The sequence below is a fragment of the Pseudophryne corroboree genome, chromosome 5 (assembly GCF_028390025.1).
Source record: "Pseudophryne corroboree isolate aPseCor3 chromosome 5, aPseCor3.hap2, whole genome shotgun sequence".
NCBI lineage: Eukaryota > Metazoa > Chordata > Amphibia > Anura > Myobatrachidae > Pseudophryne > Pseudophryne corroboree.
Genome location: NC_086448.1, coordinates 764,725,374 through 764,746,100, shown reverse-complemented (window position 1 = coordinate 764,746,100; position 20,727 = coordinate 764,725,374). Strand labels below are relative to the sequence as shown.

At 47.0% G+C, this 20,727-nt stretch overlaps 1 long non-coding RNA gene across 1 annotated transcript in view; it reads left to right on the top strand.

The window, feature by feature from the left end:
- Window positions 1–20,727, top strand: part of LOC134929424 (uncharacterized) — a 299,479-nt gene that overhangs the window by 97,684 nt on the left and 181,068 nt on the right. The window lies entirely within an intron of this gene.

Here is a 20,727-nt window from a genome sequence, read left to right as displayed (position 1 = left end):
TCCTTTTCTTTTCAAAGGACCATACCTGTTTTTTAGGGGTGCCGGCATCGGCAAGTGTATGCACACTTGCCGATGCTGGTGTGGAAGGGAGCAATGGTGGGGGGGTGTCGGGGGATGACGATGGCCATGCTGCATCTGCAGCACACCATGGCTGTCATTAACGAGGACCTCCCTCGTCTGTACATATACAGACAAGGGAGGGGGTCATTAAAATTGTGCGGCAGCGCGCATCATTAACGACATTGAGTTTACACACTGGACAAGATTGTAAAAGATCTCACTCAGATCGGCCCTGAGCGATATATTTCACTTTCTCATCTATTGTGTATGGGGCTTTAGGAATATTTAGAAAAGTAGCAATTGATATTGAAAATCGTATTCTTAATCACTTTCTTCACAGTTTTTCTCGTCGTATCATTTTTCTCGGAATATGCATACATCTATAATTAGATTGATTGAGACCATTAAATCAGTGAAAGTCCCAGTGTATTGTGAGCAGTTGCTATATTTTACTTTTTTGTAATCTACAATTTTTGTAATCATTTTCTTTAATTTTCATTATTGTGTTTATACAATTCTTGCCGTATAACTAATTACCGTCTTTAACCCAGAAGTCTTTGTGGCCTAATAAAGAAACTTCCTGTTGGAGAATGCTGTCATTGAATCACTGTTGAATGTCAATTTATGCTACCTCTCTAAACTAGTTTGGGGTACTGATGGCTGAGTTTGAGAACCTGTGCACTAATGGATATGTGAAATTTGCCAATGGAAGCTTTATAATCTTTATATAGTTTTCCGATGCTGAATATTTCTTGTGTCTTGAAAAATGTGTAATCTGATAACGATTTGCAGGTAAAGGTGGATGTCCCAGAGGAAAAACCCTACAGAATTCCTACTTGAAAAAATACTAAGTAGGGCCAGTGGTGTCGAGAGAGGGGGGGGAGGGGGTACGGATTACCCAGGCCCAGGCATGCCAAGGGGTCCGGGCCAGAGCACACTAGTAGCCATTTTTGTTGATGGGAATTTTTTTCTCTTTATTATAAATCAGTGGGTGGGCGTGCCGCCGGGAGGGGGGATGTTTTTGTGTGTCACCTGGCTGTCCCTCACAGCCACTTCCAGCCGCTGCACTGTTGCCAGGACCACGCAAGATTATATAATCTCGCAAATCAATCTCTGCAGCCAGCTCTGGATGGCCTCTTCAGAATCAGCAGGCTCCGAGAGGTGGGCAGGGACTGAAAGGGGCGGGCATGCAGCTGGCTGGGCACTGACCGTGGGTTTAAGAAGTGGCGCAACTCAGCTCAGTTGTAAGAAACTGCAGCAGGGCTGTCACCTCGTCCGAGCCTAGGAGACGATTCAGACCTGATTGTTAGGGTGCGTTTTCGCACAGCCTACGATCAGATCTGAACTGCGCATGCGTATGCACCGCAATGTGCAGGCGCGACGGACCGCATCAATGAGGACCACCGGTCAGCGACGGGATGGTGCAAAAATTCCGAACGCACCGGCGATTTACAGGAAGAGGGCATTTGGGTGGGGCAAGAACTGACCATTTTGGTGTCTGGAAAAACGCAGGCGTGTCCAAGCGTTGGAAGCGAGGGTGTCTGACATCAAATCTGGTCCCGGGACAGGCTGAAATGATTGCAGCGACTGAGTAAGTCCTGGACTGCGCAGAGACTGCACAAAATCAGTTTGTGCAGCTCTGCTACACATGCGATTGCACACTTGCGCAGCTAAAATACTCTCCCCCCTGTAGGCGGCAACTATCCAATCGCAGGGCTGCAAAAATTGCTAACCAGCGATCAGGTCTGAATTACCCCCCTAGTCTGTTAGGCTGCGTCACTGTGAGCTGAGAACTGTGACTGTGAGTGACAGACACAACACTGTGTCTTATAAATTCTATATAAACATTCTATAATACATGCATCCATACATTACCATTAGTGTTAGTATATTTTATATATATACTGTATATATATATATATATTATCACTGACCTGGGTTGAGAGTGTTGTGAACTCGGGGGTTCTTCCGGTGACCGGGAAGAGGAACCACAGCTGGGCCGAAGTAGAGATGGCAGAATGTAGGTTTTCTTCATGCAGGATTTAGCGGCAGGCAAGGTTCGTGACGGATACTGGAAGCCAAGGACTTGAGAACGGTGCTGGTGAATACTGTGGGTGATGCTGAAGAATCACTGTGAGCGATGCTGAGGAGCACTGAGGTTGAGGCTGACAAGCACAGAGACAGAGATTTAAGGACGATGCTGAAAGCACAGTGATTTAGAGGATTTGTGAACGATGTTGAAGAACACGGTGACTATTGATTGTGAGTGTTGCTGAAGCACACGGTGACAAAGGATTGTGAGCGTTGCTGTAGCACACGGTGACCGATGATTGTGAGCGTTGCTGTAGCACACAGTGACCGATGATTGTGAGCGTTGCTGTAGCACATGGTGACCGATGATTGTGAGCGTTGCTGAAGCACACAGTGCTGGAAGCACAGGGGTCCGTGCAGCAGAAGAGCACGCTGAATGCTGGAGCCCAGGATGCTGGAAGCACAGGATGCTGGAAGCACAGAATGCTGGAAACACAGAATGCTGGAAGCACAGGAGCTCGTTTGGCAGGAGCAGGAGACACTGAGAACGCTGGAGCACTGGAGCTCTCTTACACAAGAAAGAGATGATACTCAGGCGCCAGAGCTCTGCCCGGCGTCTGAATTTGAACTTCCCGCCTCTGTCTGATTGGCGGGGAGCGCCGATGACGTCACCCGCCCACTCATCCTCCGTGGACGCCGGGCGCACCCGCGGCGTCCACACTCCGGATGACCGCCGGGACCAGCACCAACGGGACACCGGGACCCGGAGACCACCAGCGGGGATGGCCGCCAGGAGACCCAGCGCGCCCGGAGGGGTAAGCGCGGCGGCCGCGGCGGTGTGACATATATATATACACACACATATATATATATATATATATATATATATATAATATATATGTGGTGAGAGTGCTTGTGTCTCACCAACATTGCCCACATTCTGGTGGAGTCAGCTCATACTTAGCTACCTGACCCTCTCCATGAGGGAGAAAATGCTCTGTTCCTGGACTTTCCTGGTAATGTATGATTGCCATCACCTGTGGTGAGCTAGTTAATTGATAAGAAAGGTGTTTCACCACAGGTAATGGCAATCATACATTACCAGGAAAGTCCAGGAACAGAGCATTTTCTCCCTCATGCAGAGGGTCAGGTAGGCAAGTATGAATCAGCTCCCTCCAAGGGAGAAGAAAACAAGGCCTGCACATTCTGCGGGTTCACTACGATATGCCGGCGGTCAGGCTCCCGGCGACCAGCATACCGACGCCGGCTTACCGACAGTGTGGCGAGCGCAAATGAGCCCCTTGCGGGCTCGCTGCGCTCGTCACGCTACGCGCACCACACTATTTTATTCTCCCTCCAGGGGGGTCGTGGACCCCCACGAGGAAGAATAAGTGTCGGTATGCTGGCTGTCGGGATCCCGGCGCCGGTATACTGTGCGCCGGGATCCCGTCAGTCGGCATACTGAAGACCACCCCATTCTGCAACTATACTGGAGATTTATAATTCCAGGCTTTCTAAATTGCTTAGCCGCAGCTGGAGAAACAGAGGTCCAGGTTTTCCAGCTCACCCAGAGACAGCAGGAAGTTGGGTGAAGGAGAGCGGCTTAAAAATCCCCTCATACCCACAATGCATTGCGCTGATGCCTATTAGTTGGCCAGTGAGCAGGGCTGAGTGTATAGCGCCAGGTTCTGTGGACATTGGCCATACCAGGAGAGCATGGCATGTGTAGTTACAAGCCAGTGCAGCAGAATGATTTGTGAGTACAGGAAGTTCTAGGACTTTTTTATGTTTGTCTGTTTTCTCTATGTACCTGTGTGACCAGGCCCGAGCCTGAGTACTGTATGCTATGCTATGCTACAGTGTCAGACACCAGTAAAGACACTGTGGTTGTAACCGGAATACCTGCCTGCAAGTCCTTATTGACTATACCTGTGTTACAATATATAAGATTATTTATATATATATATATATATATATATTAGTGATGTGCACCGGAAATTTTTTCGGGTTTTGTGTTTTGGTTTCGGATTCGGTTCCGCGGCCGTGTTTTGGATTCGGACGTGTTTTGTCAAAACCTCCCTGAAATTTTTTTGTCGGATTTGGGTGTTTTTTTACAAAAAACCCTCAAAAACAGCTTAAATCATAGAATTTGGGGGTCATTTTGATCCCATAGTATTATTAACCTCAATAACCATAATTTACACTCATTTTCAGTCTATTCTGAACACCTCACAATATTATTTTTAGTCCTAAAATTTGCACCGAGGTCGCTGGATGACTAAGCTAAGCGACCCAAGTGGCCGACACAAACACCTGGCCCATCTAGAAGTGGCACTGCAGTGTTAGGCAGGATGGCACTTCAAAAAAATAGTCCCCAAACAGCACATGATGCAAAGAAAAAAAGAGGTGCACCAAGGTCGCTGGATGGCTAAGCTAAGCGACACAAGTGGCCGACACAAACACCTGGCCCATCTAGGAGTGGCACTGCAGTGTCAGGCAGGATGGCACTTCAAAAAAATAGTCCCCAAACAGCACATGATGCAAAGAAAAAAAGAGGTGCACCAAGGTCGCTGGATGGCTAAGCTAAGCGACACAAGTGGCCGACACAAACACCTGGCCCATCTAGGAGTGGCACATCAGTGTCAGGCAGGATGGCACTTAAAAAAAATAGTCCCCAAACAGCACATGATGCAAAGAAAAAAAGAGGCGCAATGAGGTAGCTGTGTGACTAAGCTAAGCGACCCAAGTGGCCAACACAAACACCTGGCCCATCTAGTAGTAGCACTGCAGTGTCAGACAGGATGGCAGATTTAAAAAATAGTCCCCAAACAGCACATGATGCAAAGAAAAAAAGAGGTGCACCAAGGTCGCTCGATGGCTAAGCTAAGCGACACAAGTGGCCGACACAAACACCTGGCCCATCTAGGAGTGGCACTGCAGTGTCAGGCAGGATGGCACTTCAAAAAAATAGTCCCCAAACAGCACATGATGCAAAGATAAATTAAAGAAAAAAAGAGGTGCAAGATGGAATTGTACTTGGGCCCTCCCACCCACCCTTATGTTGTATAAACAGGACGTGCACACTTTAACAAACCCATCATTTCAGCGACAGGGTCTGCCACACGACTGTGACTGAAATGACTGGTTGGCTTGGGCCCCCACCAAAAAAGAAGCAATCAATCTCTCCTTGCACAAACTGGCTCTACAGAGGCAAGATGTCCACCTCCTCCTCATCGTCCGATTCATCACCCCTTTCACTGTGTACATCCCCCTCCTCACAGATTATTAATTCGTCCCCACTGGAATCCACCATCTCAGGTCCCCGTGTACTTTCTGGAGGAAATTGTTGCTGGTGAATGTCTCCACGGAGGAATTGATTATAATTCATTTTAATGAACATCATCTTCTCCACATTTTCTGGAAGTAACCTCGTACGCCGATTGCTGACAAGGTGAGCGGCTGCACTAAACACTCTTTCGGAGTACACACTGGAAGGAGGGCAACTTAGGTAGAATAAAGCCAGTTTCTGCAAGGGCCTCCAAATTGCCTCTTTTTCCTGCCAGTATACGTACGGACTGTCTGACGTGCCTACTTGGATGCGGTCACTCATATAATCCTCCACCATTCTTTCAATGGTGAGAGAATCATATGCAGTGACAGTAGACGACATGTCAGTAATCGTTGGCAGGTCCTTCAGTCCGGACCAGATGTCAGCACTCGCTCCAGACTGCCCTGCATCACCGCCAGCGGGTGGGCTCGGAATTCTTAGCCTTTTCCTCGCACCCCCAGTTGCGGGAGAATGTGAAGGAGGAGCTGTTGACGGGTCATGTTCCGCTTGACTTGACAATTTTCTCACCAGCAGGTCTTTGAACCCCTGCAGACTTGTGTGGAAAGAGAGATGCAACGTAGGTTTTAAATCTAGGATCGAGCACGGTGGCCAAAATGTAGTGCTCTGATTTCAACAGATTGACCACCCGTGAATCCTGGTTAAGCGAATGAAGGGCTCCATCCACAAGTCCCACATGCCTAGCGGAATCGCTCTGTTTTAGCTCCTCCTTCAATGTCTCCTGCTTCTTCTGCAAAAGCCTGATGAGGGGAATGACCTGACTCAGGCTGGCAGTGTCTGAACTGACTTCACGTGTGGCAAGTTCAAAGGGTTGCAGAACCTTGCACAACGTTGAAATCATTCTCCACTGCGCTTGAGTCAGCTGCATTCCCCCTCCTTTGCCTATATCGTGGGTAGCTGTATAGGTTTGAATGGCCTTTTGCTGCTCCTCCATCCTCTGAAGCATATAGAGGTTTGAATTCCACCTCGTTACCACCTCTTGTTTCAGATGATGGCGGGGCAGGTTCAGGAGTGTTTGCTGGTGCTCCAGTCTTCGGCACACGGTGGCTGAATGCCGAAAGTGGCCCGCAATTCTTCGGGCCACCGACAGCATCTCTTGCACGCCCCTGTCGTTTTTTAAATAATTCTGCACCACCAAATTCAATGTATGTGCAAAACATGGGACGTGCTGGAATTTGCCCACATGTAATGCACGCACAATATTGGTGGCGTTGTCCAATGTCACAAATCCCCAGGAGAGTCCAATTGGGGTAAGCCATTCTGTGATGATGTTCCTCAGTTTCCGTAAGAGGTTGTCAGCTGTGTGCCTCTTATGGAAAGCGGTGATACAAAGCGTAGCCTGCCTAGGAACGAGTTTGGCATTTGTGAGATGCTGCTACTGGTGCCGCCGCTGCTGTTCTTGCTGCAGGAGGCAATACATCTACCCAGTGGGCTGTCACAGTCATATAGTCCTTAGTCTGCCCTGCTCCACTTGTCCACATGTCCGTGGTTAAGCGGACATTGGGTATAACTGCATTTTTTAGGACACTGGTGACTCTTTTACTGAGGTCTGTGTAGATTTTCGGTATCGCCTGCCTAGAGAAATGGAACCTAGATGGTATTTGGTACCAGGGACACAGTACCTCAAGCAAATCTCTAGTTTCCTGTGAATTAACGGTGGATACCGGAAACACGTTTAACACCACCCAGGCTGACAAGGCTTGAGTTATCCGCTTTGCAGCAGGATGACTGCTGTGATATTTCATCTTCCTCGCAAAGGACTGTTGGACAGTCAATTGCTTACTGGAAGTAGTACAAGTGGTCTTCCGACTTCCCCTCTGGGATGATGATCGACTCCCAGCAAAAACAACAGCAGCACCAGCAGCAGTAGGCGTTACACTCAAGGATGCATCGGAGGAATCCCAGGCAGGAGAGGACTCGTCAGACTTGACAGTGACATGGCCTGCAGGACTATTGGCTTTCCTGTCTAAAGAGGAAATTGACACTGAGGGAGTTGGTGGTGTGGTTTGCAGGAGCTTGGTTACAAGAGGAAGGGATTTAGTTGGCAGTGGACTGCTTCCGCTGTCACCCAAAGTTTTTGAACTTGTCAATGACTTCTGATGAATGCGCTCCAGGTGACATATAAGGGAGGATGTTCCTAGGTGGTTAACGTCCTTACCCCTACTTATTACAGCTTGACAAAGGCAACACACGGCTTGACACCAGTTGTCCGCATTTCTGTTGAAATAATTCTACACCGAAGTGATTTTTTTTTTTTGTAATTTGACCAGGCATGTCAATGGCCATATTCGTCCCACGGACAACAGGTGTTTCCCCGGGTGCCTGACTTAAACAAACCACCTCACCATCAGAATCCTCCTTGTCAATTTCCTCCTCAGCGCCAGCAACACCCATATCCTCATCCTGGTGTACTTCAACAGTGACATCTTCAATTTGACTATCAGGAACTGGTCTGCGGGTGCTCCTTCCAGCACTTGCAGGGGGCGTGCAAATGGTGGAAGGCGCCACCTCTTCCCGTCCAGTGTTGGGAAGGTCAGGCATCGCAACCGACACAATTTTACTCTCCTTGGGGATTTGTGATTTAGAAGAACGCACAGTTCTTTGTTGTGCTTTTGCCAGCTTAAGTCTTTTCATTTCTCTAGCGAGAGGATGAGTGCTTCCATCCTCATGTGAATCTGAACCACTAGCCATGAACATAGGCCAGGGCCTCAGCCGTTCCTTGCCACTCCGTGTCGTAAATGGCATATTGGCAAGTTTACGCTTCTCCTCAGACGCTTTTAATTTAGATTTTTGGGTCATTTTACTGAACTTTAGTTTTTTAGATTTTACATGCTCTCTACTATGACATTGGGCATCGGCCTTGGCAGACGACGTTGATGGCATTTCATTGTCTCGGCCATGACTAGTGGCAGCAGCTTCAGCACGAGGTGGAAGTGGATCTTGATCTTTCCCTATTTTACCCTCCACATTTTTGTTCTCCATTTTTTAATGTGTGGAATTATATGCCAGTAATATATCAATGGCAATGGCCTACTGTACCGTACTGCTATATATTATATACTGGTGGTCAGCAAAATTATGCACTGTCCTCCTACTATATATACTGCGCACAACAACTAAAATCCACCACAGGTATGGATGGATAGTATACTTGACGACACAGAGGTAGGTAGAGCAGTGGACTACTGTACCGTACTGCTATATATTATATACTGGTGGTCAGCAAAATTCTGCACTGTCCTCCTACTACTGCGCAAAACTTAAATGCACCACAGGTATGGATGGATAGTATACTTGATGACACAGAGGTAAGTAGAGCAGTGGACTACTGTACCGTACTGATATATATTATATACTGGTGGTCTGCAAAATTCTGCACTGTCCTCCTACTACTGCGCAAAACTTAAATGCACCACAGGTATGGATGGATAGTATACTTGATAACACAGAGGTAGGTAGAGCAGTGGACTACTGTACCGTACTACTATATATTATATACTGGTGGTCAGCAAAATTCTGCACTGTCCTCCTACTACATATACTGCGCAAAACTTAAATGCACCACAGGTATGGATGGATAGTATACTTGACGACACAGAGGTTGATAGAGCAGTGGACTACTGTACCGTACTGCTATATATTATATAATTGTGGTCAGCAAAATTCTGCACTGTCCTCCTACTACTGCGCAAAACTTAAATGCACCACAGGTATGGATGGATAGTATACTTGATAACACAGAGGTAGGTAGAGCAGTGGACTACTGTACCGTACTACTATATATTATATACTGGTGGTCAGCAAAATTCTGCACTGTCCTCCTACTACATATACTGCGCAAAACTTAAATGCACCACAGGTATGGATGGATAGTATACTTGACGACACAGAGGTTGATAGAGCAGTGGACTACTGTACCGTACTGCTATATATTATATAATTGTGGTCAGCAAAATTCTGCACTGTCCTCCTACTACTGCGCAAAACTTAAATGCACCACAGGTATGGATGGATAGTATACTTGACGACACAGAGGTTGATAGAGCAGTGGACTACTGTACCGTACTGCTATATATTATATAATTGTGGTCAGCAAAATTCTGCACTGTCCTACTACTGCGCAAAACTTAAATGCACCACAGGTATGGATGGATAGTATACTTGACGACACAGAGGTAGGTAGAGCAGTGGACTACTGTACCGTACTGATATATATTGTATACTGGTGGTCTGCAAAATTCTGCACTGTCCTCCTACTACTGCACAAAACTTAAATGCACCACAGGTATGGATGGATAGTATACTTGATAACACAGAGGTAGGTAGAGCAGTGGACTACTGTACCGTACTACGATATATTATATACTGGTGGTCAGCAAAATTCTGCACTGTCCTCCTACTACATATACTGCGCAAAACTTAAATGCACCACAGGTATGGATGGATAGTATACTTGACGACACAGAGGTTGATAGAGCAGTGGACTACTGTACCGTACTGCTATATATTATATAATTGTGGTCAGCAAAATTCTGCACTGTCCTCCTACTACTGCGCAAAACTTAAATGCACCACAGGTATGGATGGATAGTATACTTGACAACACAGATGTAAGTAGAGCAGTGGACTACTGTACCGTATTGATTATATTATATACTGGTGGTCAGCAAAATTATGCACTGTCCTCCTACTACTGCGCAAAACTTAAATGCACCACAGGTACGGATGGATAGTATACTTGACGACACAGAGGTAGGTAGAGCAGTGGACTACTGTACCGTACTGATATAATACTGGTGGTCACTGGTCAGCAAAATTCTGCACTGTCCTCCTACTATATACTACAATGCAGCACAGATATGGAGCGTTTTTCAGGCAGAGAACGTAGATATTTGCAAGCACACTGAGCACAGATATTTGCAAGCACACTGAGCACAGATATTTGCAAGCACACTGAGCACAGATATTTGCAAGCACACTGAGCACAGATATTTGCAGCACACTGTGCACAGATATTTGCAGCACACTGAACACAACTGAGAGAACGCTGCACACGTCCTCTCCCTATCATCTCCAATGCACGAGTGAAAATGGCGGCGACGCACGGCTCCTTATATAGAATACGAATCTCGCGAGAATACGACAGCGGGATGATGACGTTCGGGCCCACTCGGGTTAACCGAGCAAGGCGGGAAGATTCGAGTCCGCCTCGGAACCGTGTAAAGTGGGTGAAGTTCGGGGGGGTTCGGATTCCGAGGAACCGAACCCGCTCATCACTAATTATATATATATATATATATATATATATATATATATATATATATATAGTCCATGGATAAGTCCTGCACTCAGCTTCCCCGTTGGGGTATGAGCTCCGGTGCCCTCCCAGGGGAGTGAACCCCAATATAGGCCAAGGGTACAGGCGGCACTCGGAGACTTGCACAAAGTTGGTGAAAAACAGCCAGGTGAGTTTTATTAAAGTCAACGTTTCGGGGGACGCACCCCCTTCCTCAGGACACAAGTGTCCTGAGGAAGGGGATGCGCCCCCGAAACGTTGACTTTAATAAAACTCACCTGGTTGTTTTTCACCAACTTTGTGTAAGTCTCCGAGTGCCGCCTGTACCCTTGGCATATATATATATATATATATATATATATACAAACAGAAAGTTATATATATAATCTCAACATTTATTTATAGGGAATCACAAGTGGTCAGCAGCGCAGTACAGAGGGTAAAACAATACGACAGCACATGTAAGACAGTATAGAGAATGGTACAGTACTGTAGACAAGCAAGACATAGCACTACAACTCTCAACACAGCCACTGATGCAAGGGGTACAATGGAAATATTTCTGCTGAAACCTGTACCTATAGTACCTATTAGCGGGGGCGCAGATAACAGGTTTAGGTCATCTGAAGAAACAAAAACAAATAAGGAGTGGTGGAGTATGGGGGCAGAGAGTGTGGAGTGTAGCTGGTATGTAAGAGAAGTAGGTAATGAGAACAGGAGAATGTAAGCTCTATGAGCAGGGCCATCCTATCTGAAGAGAAGGGGGGAGTCAAACGGATACAAAAGGAGCGAGTAAGGGGAGCTAAGGGCAGGCAGCAGAAGTGGGAGAATTGGATTGGGCCAGAAGGTGAGGTAGACTGCGTGGTGACATGGTTAAGTGGTGGTCGGATACACTTTTAGAACAGGTGGGTTTTCAGCGCCTGCTCGAAGCACTGCAGGCTGGGGAATAGTCTGATATAATGAGGGAAATAGTTCCAATGGTGGTGGGGCAGCAAGGGGTAAATCTCGGATTTTGGAGTGAAATATAGTAACCAGAGGTGAGGAAAGGTGACAGTCACTGGCCGACCAGAGAGGGCGGGATATATCTATCTATCTAGCAGAGCAGTATCAGACTGGTTCTCCCATCGGTGGTTTACACAAGCTCCGGTGCCCTCAGTAAACAATACTGTAGAAATGTGATAGCATATTGAATACACTGTTCATGTTTAAGACTTCGAGTGCCGCAGTCTATATCTATCTATCTATCTATCTATCTATCTATCTATCTATCTATCTATCTATCTATCTATCTATCTATCTATCTATCTATCCAGATGCACACATTTTTGTTATGAAACAGCATAGAGGACATAATGGGAGTGCAGATAATATAGTGTGTTACAATAAAAATACAACAATAAGTGGCCAATTTATTATTATTATTATTATTATTATTATTTATTGAGTTTTAGACACGATAATATAATTTCTTATAGCCGATAAATAGATAATGAGAAATACATTTCCACCAAGATGTATTAAACTCACATCTAGCGAGAAGTGCTCCGATAGGAGCCCGTCCCTGTGATCACTTTACTTTATGTCATGGACCTGCTTTGTACACACAGTCATTAGACAGGGCATGTGCCAGTGGCTGTTACCGGGGAGGGACCCCGAGGATGCCTCTCCAGAAGTGACGTATCTATATGGGTGCAAGGTGTGCAGTGTACACTGGCCCCTAGGTCCAGGTGGGCACACAATGCACACCCTGCACCCATTTCTTGAATACTTAGCCCTCCGGAGTCCAGCTTTGGCGGCTGCAGCGCTGCTTGAATCACCAGGTAAATGGCGCGGCGAACATTTTCCTATCATTTTGTGCATGAACAGTAGGAAAAAGACCGGGAGAATTTTACCCGTGCCATTTCTCTGGAGATCTGCGCATTTACACTAGACTCTGGGACAACGCTTGGGTCTCCTACACCCCTTTCACATCGCAAAAATAATCCGGGGTTAGTGTGCGATATGAAAGGGGCCTTGCAGAATTCCCAGGACGTCTGACCCGGTAATTCAACCCGGGTTATAAGAAGGGTTAATCCTGGGTTAAATACTAGGCAGTGCAAACGGGTTCCCAAGTCGATGCAACCTGGGACCCGTTTACTACATAGGGAGAGGTGGCACGGAGATGAGCTCATCTCCCAGCGCCGCCTCCGCCCCGCAGCCAGCTCCGGCCCCCTCCGCTATGGCTGGGAAGCCAGCGCTGAGGCTTCAATGCCGGATCAAACCTGGGAAGGACCTGTTTCCAATTCCCGAGTGGGATACGGCATTGGAGATGTGAAAGGGGCTCTAGTGTCTCACAAATCCCCCGTCCCCACCACGTTCCCGCGTTTGTATAATAAACATTTTTTATTTGTGTAGCTCCAGTGTCGGACTGGGGCATGTAGGGCCTGCCGGGGGAATGCAGTGGTAGGGGCCCCTTGTTTAGGGGTGGCGCCAGTCTGCTGAGGGGGTGTGGCCTGCCACCTCATTGGTTTGACTAACCCATACCTCCCAACTTTTCATTTTTAGAAAGAGGGACACACGCGCTCCCGGAAAAGGGGCATGGCCTAAGAAAAGGGGCATGGCTTCATGGGAGGACCCGCAATCATGAGCCACGCCCCCATTTTCATCACTAAGGGGGCATGCCCAGCGCTCTATGAGCTGCTGGCATGCCCCCTCTCCTTCTGACTCCAGTGAATAGACGCTAAGCAGGGCAGCGAGAGACAGAGCCTCCCAACTGCCCCCCACCCCCACCGCGGGACTATCCCGTGAAAATTAGAGATGAGCGCCTGAAATTTTTTGGGTTTTGTGTTTTGGTTTTGTGTTCGGTTCCGCGGCCGTGTTTTGGGTTCGACCGCGTTTTGGCAAAACCTCACCGAATTTTTTTTGTCGGATTCGGGTGTGTTTTGGATTCGGGTGTTTTTTTCAAAAAACCCTAAAAAACAGCTTAAATCATAGAATTTGGGGGTCATTTTGATCCCATGTTATTATTAACCTCAAAAACCATAATTTCCACTCATTTTCAGTCTATTCTGAATACCTCACACCTCACAATATTATTTTTAGTCCTAAAATTTGCACCGAGGTCGCTGGATGACTAAGCTAAGCGACCCTAGTGGCCGACACAAACACCTGGCCCATCTAGGAGTGGCACTGCAGTGTCACGCAGGATGGCCCTTCCAAAAAACACTCCCCAAACAGCACATGACGCAAAGAAAAAAAGAGGTGCAATGAGGTAGCTGTGTGACTAAGCTCAGCGACCCAAGTGCCCGACACAAACACCTGGCCCATCTAGGAGTGGCACTGCAGTGTCACGCAGGATGTCCCTTCCAAAAAACCCTCCCCAAACAGCACATGACGCAAAGAAAAAAAGAGGCGCAATGAGGTAGCTGTGTGAGTAAGATTAGCGACCCTAGTGGCCGACACAAACACCGGGCCCATCTAGGAGTGGCACTGCAGTGTCACGCAGGATGTCCCTTCCAAAAAACCCTCCCCAAACAGCACATGACGCAAAGAAAAATAAAAGAAAAAAGAGGTGCAAGATGGAATTGTCCTTGGGCCCTCCCACCCACCCTTATGTTGTATAAACAGGACATGCACACTTTAACCAACCCATCATTTCAGTGACAGGGTCTGCCACACGACTGTGACTGATATGACGGGTTGGTTTGGACCCCCACCAAAAAAGAAGCAATTCATCTCTCCTTGCACAAACTGGCTCTACAGAGGCAAGATGTCCACCTCATCATCATCCTCCGATATATCACCGTGTACATCCCCCTCCTCACAGATTATCAATTCGTCCCCACTGGAATCCACCATCTCAGCTCCCTGTGTACTTTGTGGAGGCAATTGCTGCTGGTCAATGTCTCCGCGGAGGAATTGATTATAATTCATTTTAATGAACATCATTTTCTCCACATTTTCTGGATGTAACCTCGTACGCCGATTGCTGACAAGGTGAGCGGCGGCACTAAACACTCTTTCGGAGTACACACTTGTGGGAGGGCAACTTAGGTAGAATAAAGCCAGTTTGTGCAAGGGCCTCCAAATTGCCTCTTTTTCCTGCCAGTATAAGTACGGACTGTGTGACGTGCCTACTTGGATGCGGTCACTCATATAATCCTCCACCATTCTTTCAATGTTGAGAGAATCATATGCAGTGACAGTAGACGACATGTCCGTAATCGTTGTCAGGTCCTTCAGTCCGGACCAGATGTCAGCATCAGCAGTCGCTCCAGACTGCCCTGCATCACCGCCAGCGGGTGGGCTCGGAATTCTGAGCCTTTTCCTCGCACCCCCAGTTGCGGGAGAATGTGAAGGAGGAGATGTTGACAGGTCGCGTTCCGCTTGACTTGACAATTTTGTCACCAGCAGGTCTTTGCACCCCAGCAGACTTGTGTCTGCCGGAAAGAGAGATCCAAGGTAGGTTTTAAATCTAGGATCGAGCACGGTGGCCAAAATGTAGTGCTCTGATTTCAACAGATTGACCACCCGTGAATCCTTGTTAAGCGAATTAAGGGCTGCATCCACAAGTCCCACATGCCTAGCGGAATCGCTCCCTTTTAGCTCCTTCTTCAATGCCTCCAGCTTCTTCTGCAAAAGCCTGATGAGGGGAATGACCTGACTCAGGCTGGCAGTGTCTGAACTGACTTCACGTGTGGCAAGTTCAAAGGGCATCAGAACCTTGCACAACGTTGAAATCATTCTCCACTGCACTTGAGACAGGTGCATTCCACCTCCTATATCGTGCTCAATTGTATAGGCTTGAATGGCCTTTTGCTGCTTCTCCAACCTCTGAAGCATATAGAGGGTTGAATTCCACCTCGTTACCACTTCTTGCTTCAGATGATGGCAGGGCAGGTCCAGTAGTTTTTGGTGGTGCTCCAGTCTTCTGTACGTGGTGCCTGTACGCCGAAAGTGTCCCGCAATTCTTCTGGCCACCGACAGCATCTCTTGCACGCCCCTGTCGTTTTTTAAAAAATTCTGCACCACCAAATTCAAGGTATGTGCAAAACATGGGACGTGCTGGAATTTGCCCATATTTAATGCACACACAATATTGCTGGCGTTGTCCGATGCCACAAATCCACAGGAGAGTCCAATTGGGGTAAGCCATTCTGCGATGATCTTCCTCAGTTGCCGTAAGAGGTTTTCAGCTGTGTGGGTATTCTGGAAAGCGGTGATACAAAGCGTAGCCTGCCTAGGAAAGAGTTGGCGTTTGCGAGATGCTGCTACTGGTGCCGCCGCTGCTGTTCTTGCGGCGGGAGTCCATACATCTACCCAGTGGGTTGTCACAGTCATATAGTCCTGACCCTGCCCTGCTCCACTTGTCCACATGTCCGTGGTTAAGTGGACATTGGGTACAACTGCATTTTTTAGGACACTGGTGAGTCTTTTTCTGACGTCCGTGTACATTCTCGGTATCGCCTGCCTACAGAAGTGGAACCTAGATGGTATTTGGTAACGGGGGCACACTGCCTCAATAAATTGTCTAGTTCCCTGTGAACTAACGGCGGATACCGGACGCACGTCTAACACCAACATAGTTGTCAAGGACTCAGTTATCCGCTTTGCAACAGGATGACTGCTGTGATATTTCATCTTCCTCGCAAAGGACTGTTGGACAGTCAATTGCTTACTGGAAGTAGTACAAGTGGGCTTACGACTTCCCCTCTGGGATGACCATCGACTCCCAACAGCAACAACAGCAGCGCCAGCAGCAGTAGGCGTTACACGCAAGGATGCATCGGAGGAATCGCAGGCAGGAGAGGACTCGTCAGAATTGCCAGTGACATGGCCTGCAGGACTATTGGCATTCCTGGGGAAGGAGGAAATTGACACTGAGGGAGTTGGTGGGGTGGTTTGCGTGAGCTTGGTTACAAGAGGAAGGGATTTACTGGTCAGTGGACTGCTTCCGCTGTCGGCCCAAGTTTTTGAACTTGTCACTGACTTATTATGAATGCGCTGCAGGTGACGTATAAGGGAGGATGTTCCGAGGTGGTTAACGTCCTTACCCCTACTTATTACAGCTTGACAAAGGGAACACACGGCTTGACACCTGTTGTCCGCATTTCTGGTGAAATACTTCCACACCGAAGAGCTGATTTTTTTGGTATTTTCACCAGGCATGTCAACGGCCCTATTCCTCCCACGGACAACAGGTGTCTCCCCGGGTGCCTGACTTAAACAAACCACCTCACCATCAGAATCCTCCTGGTCAATTTCCTCCCCAGCGCCAGCAACACCCATATCCTCCTCATCCTGGTGTACTTCAACACTGACATCTTCAATCTGACTATCAGGAACTGGACTGCGGGTGCTCCTTCCAGCACTTGCAGGGGGCGTGCAAATGGTGGAAGGCGCATGCTCTTCACGTCCAGTGTTGGGAAGGTCAGGCATCGCAACCGACACAATTGGACTCTCCTTGTGGATTTGGGATTTCGAAGAACGCACAGTTCTTTGCGGTGCTACTGCTTTTGCCAGCTTGAGTCTTTTCATTTTTCTAGCGAGAGGCTGAGTGCCTCCATCCTCATGTGAAGCTGAACCACTAGCCATGAACATAGGCCAGGGCCTCAGCCGTTCCTTGCCACTCCGTGTGGTAAATGGCATATTGGCAAGTTTACGCTTCTCCTCCGACAATTTTATTTTAGGTTTTGGAGTCCTTTTTTTACTGATATTTGGTGTTTTGGATTTGACATGCTCTGTACTATGACATTGGGCATCGGCCTTGGCAGACGACGTTGCTGGCATTTCATCGTCTCGACCATGACTAGTGGCAGCAGCTTCAGCACGAGGTGGAAGTGGATCTTGATCTTTCCCTAATTTTGGAACCTCAACATTTTTGTTCTCCATATTTTAATAGGCACAACTAAAAGGCACCTCAGGTAAACAATGGAGATGGATGGATACTAGTATACAATTATGGATGGACTGCCGAGTGCCGACACAGAGGTAGCTACAGCCGTGGACTACCGTACTGTACTGTGTCTGCTGCTAATATAGACCGGTTGATAAAGAGATGTAGTAGTAGTATGTATGTATAAAGAAGAAAGAAAAAAAAAACACGGGTAGGTGGTATACAATTATGGACGGACTGCCGAGTGCCGACACAGAGGTAGCTACAGCCGTGGACTACCGTACTGTACTGTGTCTGCTGCTAATATAGACTGGTTGATAAAGAGATGTAGTAGTAGTATGTATGTATAAAGAAGAAAGAAAAAAAAACCACGGGTAGGTGGTATACAATTATGGACGGACTGCCGAGTGCCGACACAGAGGTAGCTACAGCCGTGGACTACCGTACTGTACTGTGTCTGCTGCTAATATAGACTGGTTGATAAAGAGATGTAGTAGTAGTATGTATGTATAAAGAAGAAAGAAAAAAAAACCACGGGTAGGTGGTATACAATTATGGACGGACTGCCCAGTGCCGACACAGAGGTAGCTACAGCCGTGGACTACCGTACTGTACTGTGTCTGCTGCTAATATAGACTGGTTGATAAAGAGATGTAGTAGTAGTATGTATGTATAAAGAAGAAAGAAAAAAAACCACGGGTAGGTGGTATACAATTATGGACGGACTGCCCAGTGCCGACACAGAGGTAGCTACAGCCGTGGACTACCGTACTGTACTGTGTCTGCTGCTAATATAGACTGGTTGATAAAGAGATGTAGTAGTAGTATGTATGTATAAAGAAGAAAGAAAAAAAAAACACGGGTAGGTGGTATACAATTATGGACGGACTGCCCAGTGCCGACACAGAGGTAGCTACAGCCGTGGACTACCGTACTGTACTGTGTCTGCTGCTAATATAGACTGGTTGATAAAGAGATGTAGTAGTAGTATGTATGTATAAAGAAGAAAGAAAAAAAAACCACGGGTAGGTGGTATACAATTATGGACGGACTGCCCAGTGCCGACACAGAGGTAGCTACAGCCGTGGACTACCGTACTGTACTGTGTCTGCTGCTAATATAGACTGGTTGATAAAGAGATGTAGTAGTAGTAGTAGTATGTATGTATAAAGAAGAAAGAAAAAAAAACCACGGGTAGGTGGTATACAATTATGGACGGACTGCCGAGTGCCGACACAGAGGTAGCTACAGCCGTGGACTACCGTACTGTACTGTGTCTGCTGCTAATATAGACTGGTTGATAAAGAGATGTAGTAGTATGTATGTATAAAGAAGAAAGAAAAAAAAACCACGGGTAGGTGGTATACAATTATGGACGGACTGCCGAGTGCCGACACAGAGGTAGCTACAGCCGTGAACTACCGTACTGTGTCTGCTGCGACTGGATGATAAATAATGATATAAAAAATATATATATATCACTACTGCAGCCGGACAGGTATATATTATATAATGACGGACCTGCTGGACACTGTCTGTCAGCAGAATGAGTTTTTTATAGAATAAAAAAAAACACACCACACAAGTGAAGTCACACGACGAGTGTTTAACTTTTTCAGGCAATCACAATATAGTATACTATACTACTAACTATACTGGTGGTCAGTGTGGTCAGGTGGTCACTGGTCAGTCACACTGGCAGTGGCACTCCTGCAGCAAAAGTGTGCACTGTTTAATTTTAATAATAATATGTACTCCTGGCTCCTGCTATAACCTATAACTGGCACTGCAGTGCTCCCCAGTCTCCCCCACAATTATAAGATGTGTGAGCTGAGCACAGTCAGATACGAGTGTTTAACTTTTTCAGGCAATCACAATATAGTATACTATACTACTAACTATACTGGTGGTCAGTGTGGTCAGGTCACTGGTCAGTCACACTGGCAGTGGCACTCCTGCAGCAAAAGTGTGCACTGTTTAATTTTAATAATAATATGTACTCCTGGCTCCTGCTATAACCTATAACTGGCACTGCAGTGCTCCCCAGTCTCCCCCACAATTATAAGATGTGTGAGCTGAGCACAGTCAGATATATACATAGATGATGCAGCACACTGGGCTGAGCAGTGCACACAGATATGGTATGTGACTGAGTCACTGTGTATCGTTTTTTTCAGGCAGAGAACGGATATATTAAATAAAACTGCACTGTCTGGTGGTCACTGTGGTCAGTCACTAGTAAACTCTGCACTCTCTACAGTTCTACAGTACTCCTAAGCTCCAGTAAATCAGGTCAATCTCTCTCTCTCTCTCTTCTAATCTAAATGGAGAGGACGCCAGCCACGTCCTCTCCCTATCAATCTCAATGCACGTGTGAAAATGGCGGCGACGCGCGGCTCCTTATATAGAATCCGAGTCTCGCGAGAATCCGACAGCGTCATGATGACGTTCGGGCGCGCTCGGGTTAACCGAGCAAGGCGGGAAGATCCGAGTCGCTCGGACCCGTGAAAAAAAACATGAAGTTCGTGCGGGTTCGGATTCAGAGAAACCGAACCCGCTCATCTCTAGTGAAAATCGGGACAGTTGGGAGGTATGGACTAACTATTAGAGAGTGCAACGTCTGGGCCCCTTCATGAATATATACAGTAACTTCAGCTGCTGCATGCATGATAATGTACCAGATATAAGGTACAGTAACAGATGTTTAATGTATAATTCAAGTGCACAGTCTCACCCTGATCCTTAGAGCAGGAGGTGGGCCCCCAGGCAGTGGGGCCCACCGATGGTTACCCCTGTACCGCTGTGGGCCAGTCCAAGCCTGTGTGGCTCATTTCTTCCAATGGGACTCAAATCACTTTAAATTATTGCAGAGTGTGATGTATTCCTCTTGGGCGCACTCAGCTGCTTTTCTAAGTAATCATTCACAGCAATATGAAACTTAACAGCCTAGTATATGATTGATGTAGGAATTACGTACCCAGTTGTATAATTAATTATATATATGTATTATGCCCTATTACTCATTACAGAGCTAGACAACGGACTGAAGTATTTCAGGGGGCAATGATCCATATCTGCCACTCTTTACATTATAATGAGGCTGTTATTACCAATGGACGC